The sequence below is a fragment of the Rhipicephalus microplus genome, chromosome X (genome assembly GCF_043290135.1).
Source record: "Rhipicephalus microplus isolate Deutch F79 chromosome X, USDA_Rmic, whole genome shotgun sequence".
Taxonomy (NCBI): Eukaryota; Metazoa; Arthropoda; class Arachnida; order Ixodida; family Ixodidae; genus Rhipicephalus; species Rhipicephalus microplus.
In genome coordinates, this window is record NC_134710.1 from 450,974,379 (window position 1) to 450,987,057 (window position 12,679).

A 12,679-nucleotide genomic window follows, 5' to 3' on the forward strand; every position below is an offset into this window, starting at 1 on the left:
CAATACAAGCAACATTCCTAAGTACGCTCAGTGCACATTTCACCGGCAAGATAACACTCGTTTCATAGCACTGCAAAGTTCAGGTGGGCAAGACAACGCAACAAGATAGTAGTCATTGCTTTTTCAACATGAAGCATTTGCAAAATATCTAACCTTGAAAAGCAGCATATTTAAGTGCGCCGTTTTCGCTGCAGTGCCGTGCCCAAGGAACGTTGGTCTTGGTGGGCGTATATATGTGTTCGCTGCGGTGCACATCCCAATGGACGCGTCACTGTACGACCAGGGTTGCTTGGCGAGGCTCGTGTTGTCGAATGCACTTGGCTGCACGGGTAGATCCGATGCTGCAGGCGCCAGTAGATTCATTCGGCTATTAATCCAAGCATTTGAAGTCGAAGCCAAACTGAAGCAGGGCAGGACACAGGAGTGCATTGCCTAAAAAAGCAGCATATTTAGGTGCGCCGTTTTCGCTGTAGTGCCGTGCTCCAGCTGCCAGATACAAACGTGTGAAGTGTAAGTTTGAGATGGTCGCAATGAGTTTGTTGTGTATCCCTTCATACCGCACACACAATCTTCACAATCGCTCATCGGAGTCACATGTGCGGCTCATGCTTGTCACTTTATTTTGCTTGCCCTGATTTTAGGGAAAGTGAGTGCCGTAATTTACGCAGACTATCTGTTCAAAAGTGAAGAAGCTACTCCACTGCATGTGATGCAATTGTTCCAGTAATTGGACGTTTGTGCCGGCGGCACGGCTGTTCATCAGACCCAACATCGCAACCTTCCAGCGGAAAAATGGACACCTAGCCCACATGCAAGACACCAGCGCAGCTTCCTTTCTGCGAACTACAGAAATAGACGCCGTCACCTTGATTTGTGATCAACATTCATTGTATTTGCTGGATCTGCAAACCACGTGCCTCATAATTTTGAAGTTAAGTATCATTTTTCATTGGCTCATACGTCTATTGGTAAGTTATGAAAACCGAAAAACTATTGTGTGTATAAGGATGTTCTTGGAATATTCAACTGCGTAATTATTTGGGTTTACCATATGGAGTCATTCTCTCCTAGATATTTTATTTTTGTAACAAGACATTCTCTCTTTCTTGTATTTCTTACAGGTAGGCCTCACCCTAGTTATTCGGAAACAGGCGCTCCACCAACTATATGATTCTAGTCGTCTCTACTGTCGTTTTGGTAAAAATAAACAAATGCTAACAGATGTGTGATTTGCTTCTTTGATTGAACCATTTATGGAACACCGTGCATCACTGTGTACGTGCGTGTGTGGTATTATTCATGTGAATTCTGTACCCGTCTGCTAATTCGTGATTATCAACCAGTTTATACCTTGTTTGATGGACTGAACGTGTTTGCAATCGAATTAATGCACGCGAGCAGAAATTGTCGTTCGGACGAGTTTTCAATAATCACACATATTTAACCGCTTAAAGAATGAACTTATAGCAGCTCATTCAGTACCACTTCTAACACTAAATATTCGTGTGGCGAATTTTCAAGAAATGTTTGCGTGAATAATTGACAATTGCATAACACGCTTGCATATCGATGATTTTGACCGAACACAATAAGGGTTGAGTATACACTACCCTGACCTGTTTTAGTTGACTTTTGGTACAGAAATTCACTAGCTGGTCAATAGTTCCTTTTGACTCGCTCAAAAGACACTCAATTTATCCGCGACAATTGATATTGATTAGAAACATGGTGGCCAATATTCTTGTGAAACCCCTCCCCCCAAAAAATGTCAAGAGACACCGAAATTAAACATAGTACATCCTATAGAGAAAAGTCAATATATACTCGCTGAAATTCTCTCGATTGACACTTGGTCTCTAGCTGGTTAATAATGTTTTTTGACTCGCTCAAAAGATGCTCAATGGATTCGCAAAAGTTGTATTCAATAGAAACACAGTGGCCAGTATCGTTGTGTAACTCAATAGGAAAACTCGATAGACGCCTAATATAAACACAGTACATCCTATGGAAGAAACTCAATTTAGCCTCAATTTCACCGCTATAACGATTTTTGTAAGGGCATGCCTTTATTATTGAATATTTGATGACTCTCGCACTCTTGGCTATATTTGTTATAACAACGTGTTTGCGAATTATTGGCGAGACACAAAAGGACACGAAAAATTTAAATGCAGCGGGATGCATTGGTTTCTCTGGCACACGCGTTAGGAATAGTGATTTCGACGGTTTATCAAAGTTTTGATTACAGAAAGGCGCACTGCAACGTAGCCAGAGGACACTTTTTTTTATGTCGCTCAGTGTACCATCATCTGACGAGGTAACCGGCAGGCCCCTTCAAAATACTGACGTGTCACCGCAATGCTCTAGGTCGTTAGCACTTGATAAACGACGCCCAAGGGCAAGTGCCGACGGCGTTAGCCCATCTAACTACAAAACAGCTTGTCTGCCTTGCTGAATAACACTGACGGCCTGTGACAGCACGGGAGTGTTTACGTAGCAACGAATGAGAACGACTGTATTTGTTCACACTTAACAAAACAGCTAGCAATGCAGTAGCTTTGGCCTTCGCAGATCACAGGCTTCGTAAGAACGCTACAATAAAGTTGTTTTCAACCATCGTAAAAACACTTCGCAGACGCACTGGGGTTTCATGCATGTGCGTCTGGTCAGTCACACGTGAACTGTGCAAAAGCATTTATTTCATCGTTGACCTTGTCCTTAACGGCAAGCAAAACTCTGCAGCAAGGACACTTTCATCTGTGACAACACCACGCTTGGCATTGCAATCATGAGAGTGGAGTACGTCCAACAACAATAATCCGTACTTCACACTGAGAAACTTCATTGTGCACACACTGAGATGAAGCTGCGGCGCAATAGACGGCTGCGCTAGCTCCAACCTTCAGGTTCAATTAGGCATCCAGCAATCCCATGAAGCAGCAACGACACAAGGTCTACGGTACTCCTTGGGGGCGGCGTAGGCCCAGGCCATGATTTTGCCGTAGTTTTCAATAAAGTTGTCACCACCAACACACATCGCAGGCAGCTACCTACCTCACACTGTCTACCTTTCGCCGCCGCAGCGCCAATGGCGCCCCGTGTATTTAAAATTCGTGCAATATGTGTTTAATTAACAGATATAAGCTAATTGACTTGTTAACACCTGCTTAGTGAAATTTCTGTATATTTAACATATTATACAATAATAAATTATACATTTCAATAGCTTTATGTAATAATTTTTGAACTGATGTCACTTGCGTGTGGTGCAGGAGCCATTTTTGTATGGGGCTGCTGCGCCACGGGGTGCATTTTTAAATACTATACGCATATCACAGTCCTATAGGATGTGCAATTTTTATTCTTACTTTATTCTTTTAGGCATCCAAAAAAAAAACAACGCTCGACCTAGTTAGGTGAAAGAAGCTCTTTCCTGTTTTTTTTTTCTTACGCGTATTGTGGTGTAAACATAATTTCTGTTTTCTTGATTTTGTTATGCTCTTCTCAGGTCCTTACAATTGACCGATGCAAAGAACATCACGGGGAGATAATATGTGTGGTTTAACGTCCCAAAACCAACTCATAGTAGAGAAGCAAGGCATGGTATATGGCTAAATTACACGTTTTGCCGTTGCTTTTTCTTTGCGTATCTATCTATCTATCTATCTATCTATCTATCTAACTATCTATATATCTATCTATCTATCTATCTCTAGCCGCCCCCGTGTGTATATTTCACCGTCCAATACTAATTTTTGTCTTCTAGGTAAGAAAGTGATATACGTAGTGTATATCGCCGTATATCATATACCGCACTATGTACTACGTATATCGTCTCTTTATCTTAAGGTATATCGCGATTAGAATTTAGGGGTAAGAAAGCTTGTCAATTAAGTTTGACGGGTCATGACAAGATTAACTTGCACATTCCGACGCGTACGCGCGTTGCCAAACCTCTTTCTCTGCACATATGTGGTATGTGGCGCGTACCGACATACCCCTTGTGAGGGTATACGGGTACACGGCATATTGACAGTTTGTTGACACTGAAGCGGTAGCAACACACATAAGTATTTTAAGTGCGAGAGCGCCAAGAAAACTTGAAAGTGGCAGCGTGAATGCAAAATGTAAATATTATGGTCCCAGCAGGAATTGAAACAAAGCATTTTTGTGGTAATCAACGACAGTACCACACGCCACGTTAGGTCCTGTAACTGCTCTGGAAAAACACCCAATGGCTGACGAAACGGCAAATGTGGTTACGTTGCTGGCCATTGAAATTTATAAACATCTCATATGTACTCCTATGACACAAAATTCACGTCGGCTTAGCGTCACTTATACAGTTAACCGATATTCGCTTAAGTTGCTCTACGCACCACTAACAAGAGTTACCATTCTCGCAAGCACAAGCGCTACATAGCCGCTTACTTCTGTGTTAGTAATAAGCGTGTTGCTGTTGGCATCGTTGCAGAACTGTAAACATCTGGTTAAATAAAGCATACGCAACGGACCAACAAATGTTTTAACGACATTTCTACATGTATTTAGCATGATGTTTAATGTTTGGCTAAACTAAAACGGTACAGCAAGGTCATACTCTTTAGACATGCTTCGTGTTACATTGATCTCCATGTTACATGGTATCTGCCCAATAAAATGACAAAAAGCTCCTCCTGTCTATGCGAGCGGACGTATGTCAATCTGTAGGGCTCCTTCGCAGAGGCAATAAAATAGCATTCCAGTAAACCTATAATTTTGTGTTTTATTTTAATTGTGTGTTATTCCCAGGTGGTCGAAATTTCCGGAGCCCTCCATTACAGCGTTTCTCGTAATCATATGGTGGTTTTGGGACGTTAAACCCCACATATCAATCAATCATTTGTGTGTTATTGCTATATAAACTAGATAGACAATATCGATAGGTTCTCGCCATTGACGTGGCCATCACCACCATGTTCCGTAAAAAGCCCCATTGACATCATTCCCTCTGTCTGTACCGTATCATCTACGCGCGGGTAAAAGTGCTTGAACGGCTGGCACGAACGCGGTTATTCAAACATATCTGCCCGTCTCGGTCGATCAGAGGGCGCATGCGATAAGATTAACCCGTGGAAGAAGCATGCCATCAAATGCCGCTGAAGCATAGCGTAAACACTCTGTTTGCTTTGAAGTGCTTGAAAAGGCGCGGAAGTGTAGGTGGGGGGGGGGGGGGAGGAGCATTCGATTAGTGACCATGAACGTTGACTATAGGAACGTGGTGGCAAATGCTATATTGACAGACATAAGCGAACGGCTTGTATACCCTTCCACGTTCTTCAATCTCAACGAAAAGCGACTGTGCGGATTCCCCTTTCCTACCACTAGTGACTGTGTTCTGTTGCAGCAGCGTTTTGTAGAGTTACAGAACACTGCATGTAAAACTTAAGCCTTACCTAATTTGTCGCTACCACACTCATTACATAACCCATGCGGTGCATGACGCAACTGGTTACACAGTGGATTAAGCAAACATAAAGGCTGCTATAAGCAGCTTGAGAACCTCATATATTGTTACGGGGAATAAAGTATACACTGATGAACAAATGTGTACTGGCGAATATACTGGCGAGCTAATGCGTACGACGCTGCTGCAGTCCGAGCACGTTCCCCGTTCAGCACTTCGTCGTCGTCATCCTCAGGCATCTACTTAGCCCGTGACATTACCCGCCGGCGGCAGAAGCACCGTCCCGGTGCGATCAATTCTCGGGGCGTGAGAAGTATGGCTTAAGCCGTGAGACGTGCACTATATCGGTCGGGACTGAAGCTTGTACTGACGTGGTATGGAGTGGAGCTATCTCATAGGTCACGCTGGTGACCTTGCGTATGACGCGGTAGGGGCCAACGTAACGGGACATCAGTTTTTCGCTGAGACCAACACGACGTGATGGTAACCACAGCAAGACGAGTGACCCCGGAGAGTACTGTACGTCGCGGTGCCGGCGATCGTAAGCACTCTTTTGGTTAAGCTGCGAGGCACATAAACGATCCCGGGCGACTTGGCGGGCGATGTCAGCTCGGGCCAGGGCATCACGAGCATAAGCAGTCGATGAGGCGGCGTCAGATTGGAGCATGGTGTCCATGGGCAAAGGCGGGTCATAACCGAACAGTAGGTAAAAAGGGGAAAATCCAGCTGTATCATGACGTGAACTGTTGTATGCGAAGGTAACGAAAGGTAAGTGGATGTCCCAATCTTTGTGACCCTTGGAAACGTACATCGCTAACATATTCGTCAAGGTACGGTTGAGGCGTTCCGTGAGGCCGTTGGTTTGCGGATGGTACGCTGTAGTGAACTTGTGGTGGGTAGAGCAGGATCGCAGGAGCTCGTCGACTACTTTAGATAGAAAACAGCTGCCGCGGTCGGTGATCAACTGACGAGGAGCACCATGACGCAGAATGATGTCATGAAGAAGGAAATCGGCTACATCAGTAGCGCAGCTGGTGGGGAGGGCGCGTGTAACGGCATACCGCGTTGCGTAGTCGGTAGCAATAGCAATCCACTTATTACCGGTGGCCGACACGGGAAAGGGTCCTAGAAGATCGAGGCCGACTCGGAAAAATGGCTCATCTGGTACTTCAATGGGCTGGAGGGTACCAGCAGGTCTCAGAGCAGGTGTCTTGCGGCGCTGGCAGAGGTCGCATGCCGCAACGTACTGTCGCACAGAACGGTAGAGGCCAGGCCAAAAGAATCGGCGGCGAATGCGGTCATACGTGCGTGACACCCCTAGGTGTCCAGCGGAGGGGGCATCATGCAGCTGGGCCAAAACGTCTGAGCGAAGATGCACAGGAACAACGAGTAAAAGCTCAGCACCATCAGGGCGGGTGTTGTAGCGGTGCAAGATGTCGTTGTGAAGAACGAACAGTTGTAAGGAGTGGTCAAGGTGGGGAGAGTGCAGACCATTGATAATAGCACGCAAAGAGGGGTCGCGGCGTTGTTCAGCAGCTATGTCGGTGAAGTCGGTAATTGAAAGAACGAGGGCCTCTTGCTCATCTTCCCTCGTGTCAGGGGGATCGACTGGGTAACGGGACAAGCAGTCGGCATCCTTGTGAAGTTGTCCGGATTTATAGGATACGGAAAAAGTGTACTCTTGTAAGCGCAGCGCCCAGCGACCAAGGCGTCCCGTAGGGTCCTTGAGTGAGGAGAGCCAGCAAAGCGCATGGTGGTCCGTAATAACTGAGAATGGTCGGCCATACAGGTACGGTCGGAATTTCGCAATGGCCCAGACGAGAGCTAAGCACTCGCGTTCTCTGATGGAATAATTTTGTTCCGAGCGCGACAACAGACGGCTTGCATACGCGACGACGCGGTGCATTCCTTGTTGCCGCTGCGCGAGCACTGCGCCTATGCCGTGGCCACTGGCGTCAGTACGAAGCTCCGTAGCAGCAGATGGGTCGACGTGTGCTAGGACTGGTGGATTGGTGAGAATGTCGACGAGCGACGAGAAGGCGTTTGCTTGCTGTTGGCCCCAGGTGAATGCGACATCCGTTTTGAGGAGGCAGGTTAGAGGACGGGCTACTTCAGCGAACTTCTCGACAAAACGACGGAAATAGGAGCACAGTCCCAGAAAACTTCGGACGTCCTTGACTGAGCGGGGTGTGGGGAAGTCGCGAACTGCTCGGACTTTCGCAGGGTCTGGTTGAACGCCCGCAGCGTTAACAAGATGGCCGAGTACGCAAATTTGGCGTTGCCCAAAGCGGCATTTGGACGAGTTAAGTTGCAAGTTCGCACGTCGAAAAACATCAAGCACTGCGGACAGACGGGTAAGATGGTCGTCGAAAGTAGTGGAAAAAACAATAACGTCGTCAAGATAGCAGAGGCAGATGGTCCACTTCATGCCTCGAAGGAGAGAGTCCATCATGCGCTCAAATGTCGCGGGGGCATTGCATTATCCAAAAGGCATCATCTTAAACTGATAAAGACCATCAGGAGTCACGAAGGCCGTCTTCTCTCTGTCTTTGTCGTCCACAGCGATCTGCCAGTAGCCTGTGCGAAGGTCTATTGAAGAGAAATATTTGGCACCGTGCAAGCAATCGAGTGCATCATCTATGCGCGGTAGGGGATAGACATCTTTCTTAGTAATATGGTTGAGATGGCGGTAATCAACACAGAATCTCCAGCTATTGTCCTTCTTTTTAACAAGTACAACGGGTGAGGACCAGGGACTAGATGAGGGTTCGACTATGCCCTTATCAAGCATTTTATCGACTTCTCGCTGTATAATAGCACGCTCCGGGGCTGACACACGGTAGGGTCGTCGGCGAATGGGTCGAGCGTCACCGGTGTCGATGCGATGGGTTACTACAGATGTCTGGCCCAAATTACGGTCGCCGAAGTCAAAGATGTCCTGATAAGGAGCAAGCACACGGCAGAAAGCAGAGACTTGTTCAGAGGTGAGCTTGTCAGATAGCATTGGCTTGAAAAGGTCGGAACAGGAACGTGACGAGAACGACGTTGATGAAAAATCGGGTGGCGAATTGGTGGTTAGAGCGGAAACTGTGTGGTCGACCAGTGGTGTAAGATGCGCAAGTGACATGCCGCGAGGAATAACTTGCGCTGAGAGGCCGAAATTGAGGACGGGAAACGAAGTTCGGTTGTCCTTAACGGTAACCACCGTGTTGGGGAGTGCAACATTGCGTGTCATGGCGACGTCAGAAATCGGGGCAGCAACATAATCACCATCGGGTACTGCAGGATATGGCGAGAGTTGGACTTGGACTGCGGCTTGCGGCGGAAGTGTAAGGAAATCGACAGAGCGTAGACGAGGTGGGCTGGTAGAGACGGTCTCCGAAAAGGATGGTAGTTCGAGCTGAAGAAGACCTTTGGAACAGTCAATGAGCGCAGCGTGTGAAGTCAGAAAGTCGAGTCCAAGGATTAGGTCATGAGGGCAATTTTCCAGTACAGCGAACAGAACTGAAGTTTGATGCTTAGAAATTGTTAATCGCGCAGTGCACATTCCAAGCACAGCAGGAGTACTCCCATCCGCGGTACGAACGGTAGGTGCAATTGCAGGCGTCAGAACTTTTTTTAGGCGGCGGCGGAGGTCTGAGCTCATCACAGATATTTGTGCACCTGTATCAATAAGAGCCGTTATAGGTAAATCATCAACGAGAATCGTTAGGAGGTTGCACCGCTGGTCGGGAGTAATCAGAGGATTTGCAGTCCAAGTCGTGTATGCAGCGTCACCTCCGGGGGCTGCACCGGCTAGTTTTCCGAGCGACGGTCGTAAGGAGACCGAGAACGGCGGGGTTGGGGCGAGCGGGACTGACGACGCACGGGCGATGGCGAGCGGCTGGTCCGACGTTCTGGATTATACTCTGCACCTGTCTCAGCACGGTAGGACGGGGCATAAGGTGCACGTTCAGAGCGAGGCCGCCAATCATAGAAGCTCGGTCGAGGTGACGAGGTCCACCGGCTGCGGCAATGGCGAGCGATGTGTTCTATCCGATGGCACGTAAAACATACGGGCCGATCATCATGAGTGCGCCATTCAGCTGGGTTTCGTCGTGGCGCGAACGTGCGGTTCGGAGTGGCAGCCGCAACGACTGGAGCCGAGCTGGAAGTAGCAGAGGCATTTTGATGAGGTGGCGAAATGCCCATATTCGCGATCTCTTGGCGAACCACGGCCTGTATCATTGAAACAGCACCGAGGTTGTGTCCTGGCGCGCTGACGCTAGACATAGCGGGAGCCATGGCCTCGAGTTCCCGACGGACTATTCTGGTGACGTTTTCTGGCGCTGGTGGTTGGTGTAGTGTGGGCAAATCTTCGCAAGAGGACGTAGCCGCCGTGTTGGGAAGGCGGTCAAATCGGTGAACTACGCGCCTACTTTTTGCCTGTTCGAAGCGACGACATGCTTCGATGACCGACTCCACCGTCGAGCAGTCCTTGCACAGGAGAAAATTGAAGGCGTCATCCGCAATTCCTTTCAGGATGTGTCCGACTTTGTCCTCGTCGAGCATGTCCTTGTCGACCTTGCGGCACAAAGCCAACACGTCCTGGATGTACGCGATGTACGGCTCCATGGATGTCTGGGCACGAGTCGCAAGCTCTTTCTTTGCGGCCACTTGACGTCCGATGGGTTTCCCAAATAGATAGCGCAATTTCTGCTTACAGACGTCCCAGCTAGTCAACTCTTCTTGATGTGTCTCGTACCAGAGTTTTGCCGTGCCATGCAAGTAGAAGATGATGTTCGCCAGCATAAGCGTTGGACCCCAATGGTTGCTGCTGCTGACGCGCTCATATTGAACAAGCCAGTCATCGACGTCTATGCCACTTGTGCCGTTGAATGGACCTGGGTCACGAGGTTGCACCACAACGATCGGCTGCGGGGCTGACGGATCTTGTTGACATTGAGTAGCCTGGTCAGTCATCGTGGTAGCTGCAATGCGCCGTCCACTGCGAAGATCCAGCTCGTTGGGCTGTATAGCGAGTGGTACCCCGCACCTTCCACCAATGATGTTACGGGGAATAAAGTATACACTGATGAACAAATGTGTACTGGCGAATATACTGGCGAGCTAATGCGTACGACGCTGCTGCAGTCCGAGCACGTTCCCCGTTCAGCACTTCGTCGTCGTCATCCTCAGGCATCTACTTAGCCCGTGACAATATGTAGCCGCCGAAATCTTTCGTCCGGCAGAGACGGGATAGCCGACGAATGATCGCCAGAACATTTGCTGTCTAGCCTTGTACGTTATCCGACGAAATTCATAATTTATTGCAAATACAAATCTTGCTTCGATTATTATTAATATTATTACATTCAGTAGCGATTGGTGGTTATGGAAGAGGGGACGTCGTTGAGTATTATGTATATTGTGTGACAACAATTACACAACAATTACAAACACAATTATTACAAAACTAGGAGGACGCTTCAGATTCGTCTTCAAGAGTAGACTGCAATAACGCAACCAGGGTCGGTGTGAATCACCTTCTCAATTACTAGCCTAGCTTCGGTTCCGGTGTGTGCGTCAACAACCATGCCATGAAGGAACTAACGACTGTGCGTGCAACGCTGGCTGTTTCAAACTATCCTGGAACATCTACTACAAGTACAGTTGCGAAGAGCTCACTGCGTCATAATTATTCCTTTTGTGAATCAGCAAAAGTGCCTTTACGGGTGCGTAGAGCAACAAGCGAATGTAAGTTCTAGCACCCTGTAATGGCTGAGCCTTTCTAACACCCACTCGTTGCGCATTTCATATATTTAGAAGCCTGACATGATTTTGCGCTTGTACAACATAATAAAGCTTAGATTGGAAAAAAATCCTTCTACTACAAGAGTAAAAAAGTGTAAACATAATGTCACGCTTTTTTGGCTGAACACAATATTATGTAGAACTTATATTGAATGAAATTAATATTTTTTTGTCTAAATCAGTTTCGACCATCGGCATGTTTTTGTGATATACCACCTGATTGCCATGTAGAGAGCCTGGGTTCGAATATTGCTCGTACTGAGGTCTTTTGTTATTTATATTTACTGGCAGATTTCTTGATATTTTTTGTCACGGACAAGATGGTGTTTTTTTTGCTCACAACTGGAGATGCTGACAGCGACACCCACATAAGATTTTCTGTGAAACTAGCTCGTCAAAGCTGTCACGTTCAATTATTATAGAGCGCAATAACATTAAAATATAAGTATAGACGAAGAGAGAGCCATTTATCCTACAACTTAACTTGAGAGCATGGTAACAGCACACATTAGAAGGTAAATCTAACCTCAAACAAAAATGGCCAGGGATAGTGAGCAGGTAATGGAAATAGTTTGAGGCCATGTTATCATAGTAGAACTTTGAAATCAGATGTAGTAAACTGAATCAATTGCATGCCATCATTTAGTGTTGATATTGGTATAAACCAATTATGTTGACGGTGACAGTCCCACGAATAAATCTGGTGCAGTTCAAAAGGTGGTACCAAGATTTGCGTCGCAAATATAGAAAGCTCACTGCCAAACGCCAAGTCTAAGGCGTTGAATGTGAGAAGAACGGCGTCGTAACGCACTACCGTCATGTTTCGCTGGACAAGAAGTTTGATCTAACGCCGAAAGTGGGAGCTCACACCCCGTACACATCCGCGCATATTCCCACGACTCCACCCCGTATATCGAAGCCTAATTGTTAATAACCATGGCGCCAATTCCACGCTCCTCCCCCAAACGCATGGCGCCCCTCTAATTCTCCATGCCCACTACGCAGAAGTCGCCAAAATAGAACAGCAAGATGAAATGCACGTGACGAGAAACGCTGTCGATACTTAGAGTATCATCACAGTGACATTTCATCTATTTTCAACTGCGTCGATGCCTGAAAGGCACCGGATATTGTTGCTTTAATATATAAATTCCTTATGGACCAATACAAACGCATGCAAGTGGTCTGGCTTGCCAGTTACTAGGTTTTGTTACACTTCCTTTATATTACAGATATGGATATTTTTCTCAATTGCAGTGTTCTCATTTCTGAATCCTAATTAAAGCAGGTAACTATGACACGTGTCGCTGTCACTTCTTGGTGCGGTGAAGTACACCAGGAAGTGGCACACCACGAGTAAACTGCATCTGCGGGTACCTTCGTAAAATCTTGAATAAGTGAGAGCCTTCAAAGAGGACCTGTAGCATCTCTCACAAGCAG